The sequence below is a fragment of the Seriola lalandi genome, unplaced genomic scaffold (genome assembly GCF_002814215.2).
Source record: "Seriola lalandi dorsalis isolate HSWRI2012SDOR001 ecotype SW California unplaced genomic scaffold, Sedor1 jcf7180002054591, whole genome shotgun sequence".
NCBI lineage: Eukaryota > Metazoa > Chordata > Actinopteri > Carangiformes > Carangidae > Seriola > Seriola lalandi.
In genome coordinates this window covers 278778-289626 of record NW_019525144.1, presented here as the reverse complement: position 1 = coordinate 289626, position 10849 = coordinate 278778, and positions in this window count along the sequence as shown.

Here is a 10849-nt window from a genome sequence, read left to right as displayed (position 1 = left end):
TTTACCTGTCTCTCATGTTAATGCTGGTCAATTTTAAAAATGCGAAAAAAGTTGTATCCTGCATTACTTGCATAAAAAAAGTCATAGTATACTAAGGTATAAAAAAGTCATAGTATAGTAAGGCATTAAAATTGCCAAATAATCTAATGCGAGTGACTTTGGACTGTGGGATGAAGCTGAAGTACCTGGGGAGAACCCATGCAGGCACAGGGAGAAAAAACTCCACACAGAAAATATCACAGTATAAATAGACATAAAATGTTAAGGCATAAAAAGTTACAGTATAGTAAGGCATAACAATGTAATAAAACATCATACTGTGGTTAGGCATGAAAATGCCATTGGAAGGGATAAAAATCATCAGAATAATAATGCATACAAAACGTCATAGTATAGTAAGGCATAAATAAAATAATTGATTATTGATTCATTAAAACATCATGGTATAATAGGACATACAAATGTCATAGCATAGTAAGTAGTATAGTAGGATAGTGTAGTGATGCATAAAAACATTGTGGTTGAAGAAGACATAAAAAACTCACAGTAGAGTAAGGCATAAAAAGCATCATAGTATAGAAAGGCATAAAAACGTCAAATAAATGTGATAGTATAGTTAGACATAAAAATGTTGTGGTATAATAAGGCATAAAAACTGTCATAGTATAGTAAGGCATAAGAAACATCATAAAAACATCATAGTAGTAAGGAATAAAAAAAATGTCTTAAAAACGTCATAATATAGTTAGGCACAAAAATGTCATAGTATAGTAAGGCATAGACGACGGCATAAAAATGCCATAATATACAAAGGGATAAATGAAGCTTAGCGAAAGTTCAGTCAGGAAAACTATCTCATTGCTCATGCCTTCTAAGTCACAAGCAACATTTCCCGCTATCTAAAACCTCCACCCACTGATTCACATCTTCACCAAATCACAACCTTACACAGTGGTTTTCAGCCAATAAGCTGTCAAACTTTAAAATTGTCTCTCTCTCTGCTGTCATTCAGCTGTCATTTCAGCACTGTGAAATAATCTGTGACCCACCTCTACCCCTTCTCCACCTCAACCATGGACGACAGACCATCTCCAATCAAACAATCCAATCAGAAGTTCCCTCATCAAGACGTTTCCATTCCTGAGCTCCATTCCTCATCACCACCACCAGTGTCTAGACTGCGGGGGAAGATTCCTGTTATTGGAAGGACCTTAAACCTGTGGATCTTGTTCATAGTGATCCATTGCCTGCCAGGGTCTAAGCGCTAAAAATCTATTCCTTCTGTTCACAATAAATGTCATTTTACTTTCCTTCTCATACTCTCTTGTTCTTTTTATTAGTCTCTCCTGATTGAAAGAACGTCATAGTGTAGTAAGGCATAAAAACACCATAGTATATTAATTGATAAATAACGTCATAGTGTAGTAAGGCATAAAATGTGAAAAAAAACGACATAATATAGTATGGCAAAATAAAGTAAAAAAACAACATAGTATAATAAGGCATAAAATCATCAGGAAACACAATAGTATATTAAGGTAAAAAGACTTTATAGTATAATAAAGCCCTAAAAGTGAAAGTATAAGAGTGAAGTGAAGTATAATAAAGCATAAAACCATCATGAAACGTCATAGTATGGTAAGGTATGAAGATGTCATGGTATAATAAGGCCCTAAAAACAAAAAGAAAACTACATAGTATAGTATAGCAAGAAACGTGAAAAAACCACATAGTATAGTATGGCAAAATAAAGTGAAAAACGACATAGTATAATAAGGCATTAAACCATCAGAAAATGTCATAATATGGTAAGGTATGAAGATGTCATGGTATAATAAGGCCCTAAAACCAAAAAAACAACCACATAGTATAGTATGGTAAAATAAAGTGAAAAACCACATAGTATAATAAGGCATAAAAAGCGTCAAAAAACAACAGTATATTAAGGTACGAAGACTTTATAGTAAAATAAGGCCCTAAAAGTGAAAAAACGACATAGTATAGTATGGCAAAAAAACATGAAAAAATGACATAGTATACTATAAGCAAAATAAAGTGAAAATGACATAGTATTGTAAGTTATGAAAATGTCATGTTAAAGTAAGATCCTGAAAGTAAAAAAAAAAAACGACATAGTATAGTATGGCAAAAAATGTGAAAAAACGACATAGTATAATAAGGCATTAAACCATCAGAAAATGTCATAGCATGGTAAGGTATGAAGATGTCATGGCATAATAATGCCCTAAAGGCAAAAAACAACAACAACATAGTATAGTATGACAAAATAAAGTGAAAAACCACATAGTATAATAAGGCATAAAAACGTCAAAAAACAACAGTATATAAAGGTACCAAGACTTTATAGAAAAATAATGCTCTAAAAGTGAAAAAACTACATAGTATAGTATGGCAAAAAAACATTAAAAAATGACATAGTATACTATAGCAAAATAAAGTGAAAAATGACATAGTATTGTAAGTTATGAAAATGTCATGTTAAAGTAAGATCCTGAAAGTAAAAAAAAAAGACATAGTATAGTATGGCGAAAAAACATGAAAAAACGACATAGTATAATAAGGCATAAAAACATCAAAAACGTCATAGTACAGCAAGGTATGAAGACGTCATAGTATAATAAGGCCCTAAAAGCAAAAAAAAAGAACGACATAGTATAGTATGGCAAAAAACATGACAAAACGACATAGTATAGTATGGCAAAATAAAGGAAAAAATGACATAGTATAATAAGGCATCAAACCATCAAAAAATGTCATAATATTGTAAGGTATGAAGATGTCATGGTATAATAAGGCATTAAAGAAAAAAAAAAAAACAACATAGTATAGTATGGCAAAAAACATGAAAAAACGACATACTATAGTATGGCAAAAAACATTAAAGACGAAATAGAATGGTAAGGTACGAAGATGTCATGGTATAATAAGGCCCAAATAGCAAAAAGAAAACTACATAGTATAGTATGGCAAAAAAAGTGAAGAAACGATATACTTAAGTATAGCAAATTAAAGTGAAAAACGACTTAGTATAGTAAGTTATGAAAACGTCGTGTTAAAGTAAGGCCCTAAAAGTAAAAAAAAAACACGACATAGTATAGTATAGCAAAAAAAGTGAAAAAACGACATAGTATAGTATGGCAAAAAATTTGAAAAAACGACATAGTATAATAAGGCATTAAACCATCAGAAGACGTCATAGTATGGTAAGGTATGAAGATGTCATGGTATAATAAGGCCCTAAAAGCAAAAAAAAACGACATAGTATAGTATGGCAAAATAAACTGAAAAACGACACAATATAATAAGGCATAAAAATGTCAAAAACAACAGTATATTAAGGTACAATGACTTTATAGTAAAACAAGGCCCTAAAAGTGAAAAAACGACATAGTATAGTATGGCAAAAAAAACATGAAAAAATGACATAGTATTCTATAGCAAAATAAAGTGAAAAATGACAAGGTGTTGTAAGTTATGAAAATGGCATGTTAAAGTAAGATCCTGGAAGTAAAAAAAAAAGACATAGTATAGTATAGCAAAAAATGTGAAAAAACCACATAGTATAGTATGGCAAAATAAAGGGAAAAACGACATAGTATAATAAGGCATTAAACCATCAGAAAACGTCATAGTATGGTAAGGTATGAAGATGTCATGGTATAATAAGGCCCTAAAAGCAAAAAAAAAAACAAAAAAAACATAGTATAGTATGGCAAAGAACATGACAAAACGACATAGTATAGTATAGCAAAAAATTTGAAAAAACGACATAGTATAATAAGGCATTAAAACATCAAAAAGGTCATAGTACAGCAAGGTATGAAGATGTCATAGTATAATGAAGCCCTAAAAGTAAAAAAAAACGACATAGTATAGTATGGCAAAAAACATGACAAAACGACATAGTATAGTATGGCAAAATAAAGGAAAAAACGACATAGTATAATAAAGCATTAAACCATCAAAAAATGTCATAATATTGTAAGGTATGAAGATGTCATGGTATAATAAGGCATTAAAGAAAAAAAAAAAAACAACATAGTATAGTATGGCAAAAAACATGAAAAAACGACATACTATAGTACGGCAAAAAACATTAAAAACGACATAGAATGGTAAGGTACGAAGATGTCATGGTATAATAAGGCCCAAATAGCAAAAAGAAAACTACATAGATACTATGGCAAAAAAAGTGAAGAAACGATATACTTTAGTATAGCAAATTAAAGTGAAAAACGACTTAGTATAGTAAGTTATGAAAACGTCATGTTAAAGTAAGGCCCTAAAAGTAAAAAAAAACACGACATAGTATAGTATAGCAGAAAATGTGGCAAAAAACATGACAAAACGACATAGTATAGTATGGCAAAAAATTTGAAAAACGACATAGTATAATAAGGCATTAAACCATCAGAAAATGTCATAATATGGTAAGGTATGAAGATGTCATGGTATAATAAGGCCCTAAAAGCAAAAAAAAAAAAATGACATAGTATAGTATGGCAAAATAAAATGAAAAACCACATAGTATAATAAGGCATAAAAACATCAAAAACGTCATAGTACAGCAAGGTATGAAGACGTCATAGTATAATAAAGCCCTAATAGTAAAAAAAAACGGCATAGTATAGTATAGCAAAAAACGTGAAAAAACAACATAGTATAGTATGGCAAAATAAAGGGAAAAACGACATAGTATAATAAAGCATTAAACCATCAGAAAACGTCATAGTATGGTAAGGTATGAAGATGTCATGGTATAATAAGGCCCTAAAAGCAAAAAAAAAAAATGACATAGTATACTATAGCAAAATAAAGTGAAAAATGACATAGTATTGTAAGTTATGAAAATGTCATGTTAAAGTAAGATCCTGAAAGTAAAAAAAAAAGACATATGGCAAAAAATTTGAAAAACGACATAGTATAATAAGGCATTAAACCATCAGAAAATGTCATAATATGGTAAGGTATGAAGATGTCATGGTATAATAAGGCACTAATACCAAAAAAACAACCACATAGTATAGTATGGCAAAATAAAGTGAAAAACAACATAGTATAATAAGGCATAAAAATGTCAAAAAACAATAGCATATTAAGGTACGAAGACTTTATAGTATAATAAGGCCCTAAAAGTGAAAAAATGACATAGTATAGTATGGCAAAAAAACATGAAAAGATGACATAGTATAGTATAGCAAAAAACATGAAAAAATGACATAGTATAGTATGGCAAAAAAACATGAAAAATGACATAGTATTCTATAGAAAAATAAAGTGAAAAATGACAAGGTGTTGTAAGTTATGAAAATGGCATGTTAAAGTAAGATCCTGGAAGTAAAAAAAAAAGACATAGTATAGTATGGCAAAAAAACGTGAAAAAACGACATGGTATAATAAGGCATAAAAACATAAAAAACGTCATAGTACAGCAAGGTATGAAGACGTCATAGTATAATAAAGCCCTAAAAGTAAAAAAAACCGACATAGTATATTATGGCAAAAAACATGACAAAACGACATAGTATAGTATAGCAAAAAATGTGAAAAAACAACATAGTATAATAAGGCATTAAACCATCAAAAAACGTCATAGTATGGTAAGGTATGAAGATATCATGGTATAATAAGGCCCTAAAGGCAAAAAAAAAAAAAACGACATAGTATAGTATGGCAAAATAAAGTGAAAAACCACATAGTATAATAAGGCATAAAAATGTCAAAAAACAACAGTATATTAAGGTACAAAGACTTTATAGTAAAATAAGGCCCCAAAAGTGAAAAAACGACATAGTATAGTATGGCAAAAAAACATGAAAAAATGACATAGTATAGTATGGCAAAAAAACATGAAAAATTACATAGTATTCTATAGAAAAATAAAGTGAAAAATGACAAGGTGTTGTAAGTTATGAAAATGGCATGTCAAAGTAAGATCCCGGAAGTAAAAAACAACAACATAGTATAGTATGGCAAAAAACGTGAAAAAACGACAGTATAATAAGGCATAAAAACATCAAAAACGTCATAGTACAGCAAGGTATGAAGATGTCATAGTATAATAAAGCCCTAAAAGTAAAAAAAAACGACATAGTATAGTATAGCAAAAAACGTGAAAAAACCACTTAGTATAGTATGGCAAAATAAAGGGAAAAACGACATAGTATAATAAAGCATTAAACCATCAGAAAACGTCATAGTATGGTAAGGTATGAAGATGTCATGGTATAATAAGGCCCTAAAAGCAAAAAAAAAGACGACATAGTATAGTATGGCAAAAAACATGACAAAACGACATAGTATAGTATGGCAAAAAATTTGAAAAACGACATAGTATAATAAGGCATTAAACCATCAGAAAATGTCATAATATGGTAAGGTATGAAGATGTCATGGTATAATAAGGCCCTAAAAGCAAAAAAAAAAAATGACATAGTATAGTATGGCAAAATAAAATGAAAAACCACATAGTATAATAAGGCATAAAAACATCAAAAACGTCATAGTACAGCAAGGTATGAAGACGTCATAGTATAATAAAGCCCTAATAGTAAAAAAAAACGGCATAGTATAGTATAGCAAAAAACGTGAAAAAACAACATAGTATAGTATAGCAAAAAATGTGAAAAAACGACATAGTATAATAAGGCATTAAACCATCAAAAAATGTCATAGTATGGTAAGGTATGAAGATGTCATGGTATAATAAGGCCCTAAAAGCAAAAAAAAAAAATGACATAGTATAGTATGGCAAAATAAAATGAAAAACCACATAGTATAATAAGGCATAAAAACGTCAAAAAACAACAGTATATTAAGGTACAAAGACTTTATAGTAAAATAAGGCCCTAAAAGTGAAAAAACGACATAGTATAGTATGGCAAAAAACGTGAAAAAACGACATAGTATAAGAAGGCATAAAAATATCAAAAACGTCATAGTACAGCAAGGTATGAAGACGTCATAGTATAATGAAGCCCTAAAAGTAAAAAAAACAACATAATATAGTATGGCAAAAAACATGAAAAAACAACATAGTATAGTATAGCAAATTAAAGTGAAAAACGACATAGTATGGTAAGGTATGAAGACGTCACGGTATAATAAGGTCCTAAAAATAAAAATTAAACGACGTAGTATAGTATGGTAAAAAAACCTGAAAAAATGACATCGTATACTATAGCAAAATAAAGTGAAAAACGACATAGTATAGCAACTTATGAAAACGTCATGTTAAAGTAAGGTCCTAAAAGTAAAAAAAAAAGACATGGTATAGTATGGCAAAAAACGTGAAAAAACGACATAGTATAACAAGGCATAAAAACATCGAAAACATCAAAGTACAGTAAGGTACAAAGACGTCATAGTATAATAAAGCCCTAAAAGTGAAAAAAAAAAAACAACATAGTATAGTATAGCAAAAAACGTGAAAAAACCACATATTATAGTATGGGAAAATATTGTGAAAAATTACATAGTATAGTATGGCATTAAACCATCAGAAAACGTCATAGTATGGTAAGGTATGAAGATTTCATGATATAATGAGGCCCTAAAAGCAAAAAATAAAAAACAACATAGTATAGTATGGCAAAATAAAGTGAAAAACAACATAGTATAATAAGACATAAAAAAATGTCAAAAAACATAACAGTATATTAAGGTACGAAGACTTTATGTATAATAAGGTCCCAAATGTGAAAAAACAACATAGTATAGTATGGCAAAAAAAGTGAAGAAACGATACACTATAGTATAGCAAATTAAAGTGAAAAACGACATAGTACAGTAAGGTACAAAGATGTCATAGTATAATAAAGCCCTTAAAGTAAAAAAATAACCCGACATAGTATAGTGTAGCAAAAAACATGAAAAAAACCACATATTATAGTATGCCAAAATAAACTGAAAACTGACATAGTATAATAAGGCATTAAACCATCAGAAAACGTCATAGGCATGAAGATGTCATGATATAATAAGGCCCTAAAAGCAAAAAAAACCCAACATAGTATAGTATGGCAAAATAAAGCGAAAAACAACATAGTAACAATAAGGCATAAAAACGTCAAAAAACATAACAGTATATTAAGGTACAAAGACTTAAAGACCTAAAAGTGAAAAACAACAAAGTATAATAAAGCATAAAACCATCAGGAAACATCATAGTATGGTAAGGTATGAAGACGTCATGGTATAATAAGGCCCTAAAAGCAAAAGGAAAACGTTATAGTATAGTATGGCAAAAAAAATCAAAAAATGACATAGTATAGTATAGGAAATGAAAGTGAAAAACAACATAGTGTAGTAAGGTATGAAAACGTCTGGGTAAATTAAGGCCCTAAAAGTGAAAAAAATGGCAAAAAACGTGAAAAAACGACATATTATAGTATGGCAAAATAAAGTTAAAAACGTATAAAGTAATATAAATACGTCATAGTATAATAAACCCCCAAAAGTAAAAAAAAACGACATAGTATAGTATGGTAAAATAAAGTATAATAAAGCATGAAGTAAGTCATAAAAAACTCATACTTTCATATATAATATTCATTGTGACATTTTCATGGGATATTTCAACAGAAATTAAACCTGTACTTTGCTGTATCCAACTTTTTATGTTTACTCCTGCTAGTATCTTGATTGCTAGCCTACAGAAGACAGGAGCCAGGGTTAGCTTGCTAGTTAACATTAGCTAACATGGTTAAAAACATCAGTTGACATTTTTCTTGTGACATTAGGTACCACTGTAATATTTTAACATGATGTGAGCCTTCAGATTGCCCCTTCCCTTTCAGTCAATCAAATGCTAGCATTACTAAATCGTTTGTTTTGGAGACGTTGCCTCTTGGACCGCACATTGGATTGATTTAACACGACTTCACTCCAAACATAGTGCATACGAGTTCACTCAAATATTGGTAGGGACAATTCTGTCCTCCCAAAATATTGGTAGGGACATGTTCCTACCATTCATATGCAAACTTACGTCCTTGCTATTCACTAATTCTAAGAATGTAGTGTGTTCACACTGGTGATATACTGTATAGTAACTGACATCTGGTGCAAGTCTCATTTCATGTTAGTATAAAAAACTTAAGTACATTGATTTCTTGTACACTAACTGCAACAATAGTATTCTATAAAGATACAAATATGACACATCATGTATATTATCCTGTAGACACAGCTTAAGTCTCATCCAACCCAATCCTGATGATTTGATTATATTAGATCATGAGATACAAACTGACTTGAGCTCTAAATGTTGTTACAGAGCTCTCCACTGACAAACCCAATTATTCTAAGAGTGGGTACAATGGATGTCCATGAAACCTGTTTATTTTTTGTTGCCTAGAAACCATGTTGCCATTACTATCCATCTACAACACATTACGAACTTGCACACAGAGTGGACAAGCGCTTAAACTAATCACCGTCAGACTCTCGTCCTTCCTCTCTACCATTTGTCTAGACAACAATTTTGTCATCACATGATGGGGAGTTTTCTGGTTTTGTACCAGAGCCAATGCAACTAAAGGGTTTCCTGTCACTTGTTTTAGCAGAAAGTCACACCGTTTAGCATTATCCACTGTGCCTTGATTTTTAAATGAACACCAAATGAAAAAACTTCTACTCTCTACCATTTATTACATTGACAGTTATTTGGATCAGTGTCAGCAGGAAATGATGCATGATGAGGACACTGTACTTAATGTTTTCTTTTGAGCAGTTCAAAGGAAAGTACCTAAATATCTGCTTTATTTCTGAAGATAAAAGGGGAAAGATTTTGATACAAAAACCTGAGTCTGTGGTTTTAATTCTGGACTCAAAGTAATTTGGCTTTTGGGTTTGGAAAAAATGTTATAAACCGTTTTCTTCATACCTCTGTTTTCCCAGAAATGTGTTCTTTTAACATGTAGAATTCAACAGAAGTCATATGAAAAGGAGGGATAATAAGGGTGAAAGAGTGGTGCTGTTTGGCCTGAGATACAAACATCCTCTCAGTAACCAAATAAGCCTCCTCCATAATTCATAGATAATAATAGTTCCTCTCTGTAAAATAAAAGCCCCATCAGTTGTCTGTCTGCTACAGTGCGTCAGAGAGCCATGGGGGTGGTCACTGAGGAGGAAGTGGTGTGGCATCAATATCAACTGGGAAGTGCATTATCAATCAGCTGCAGCCGCCCTAACAGAAAGGAAAGGTATATGTTGGAATTATGGGGTTTAAGAGTCGTAGAGTCAAACATTAAGTCATTGTGAAAACTTGATGAGTAATTACTAAAAGAACTAGATTTTCATGCCACAGGTAATGGTGCTGCAAGTTTTTCAGGTGATTGTTTTTTTTTTTTTTTCTTTTTCTAAAAGTTCTTTTTTGACGACACAAACTGAATGCAAAGGAGTAAAACTGTGGATGTATTATATCCACAAGTAACATTCATGTTGTTCAAATATCTCAAATTCAACTTTATTGTTAAAGCAATGGACATGTATCAAGTATGAGATCGCTTTACAAATTTCATGCTTTATCGTTCTGTGTTGCACCAGTGAACCTGTAGAATAAAGCATAGAGAATAATGTTGTCTTTCTTTAAGGTTACAAGCTCGCACACTTTTACAGGAGGAAAATATGTTTTGTTGACAATTTAAAAATATTTTTTATTCAAAATATCTCATGATTCACATTTGGTTTTGAAAAGCTTCAGTTTATAGGTATAAAAAGGTCTGAATTACTGTTGAACCTTGAGCCGCGGAAACTACACAAAACACAGCCATTAAGATACACTCATTGTTACACATGTAAGCCTGTGTGTGTGTGTTTGACATCA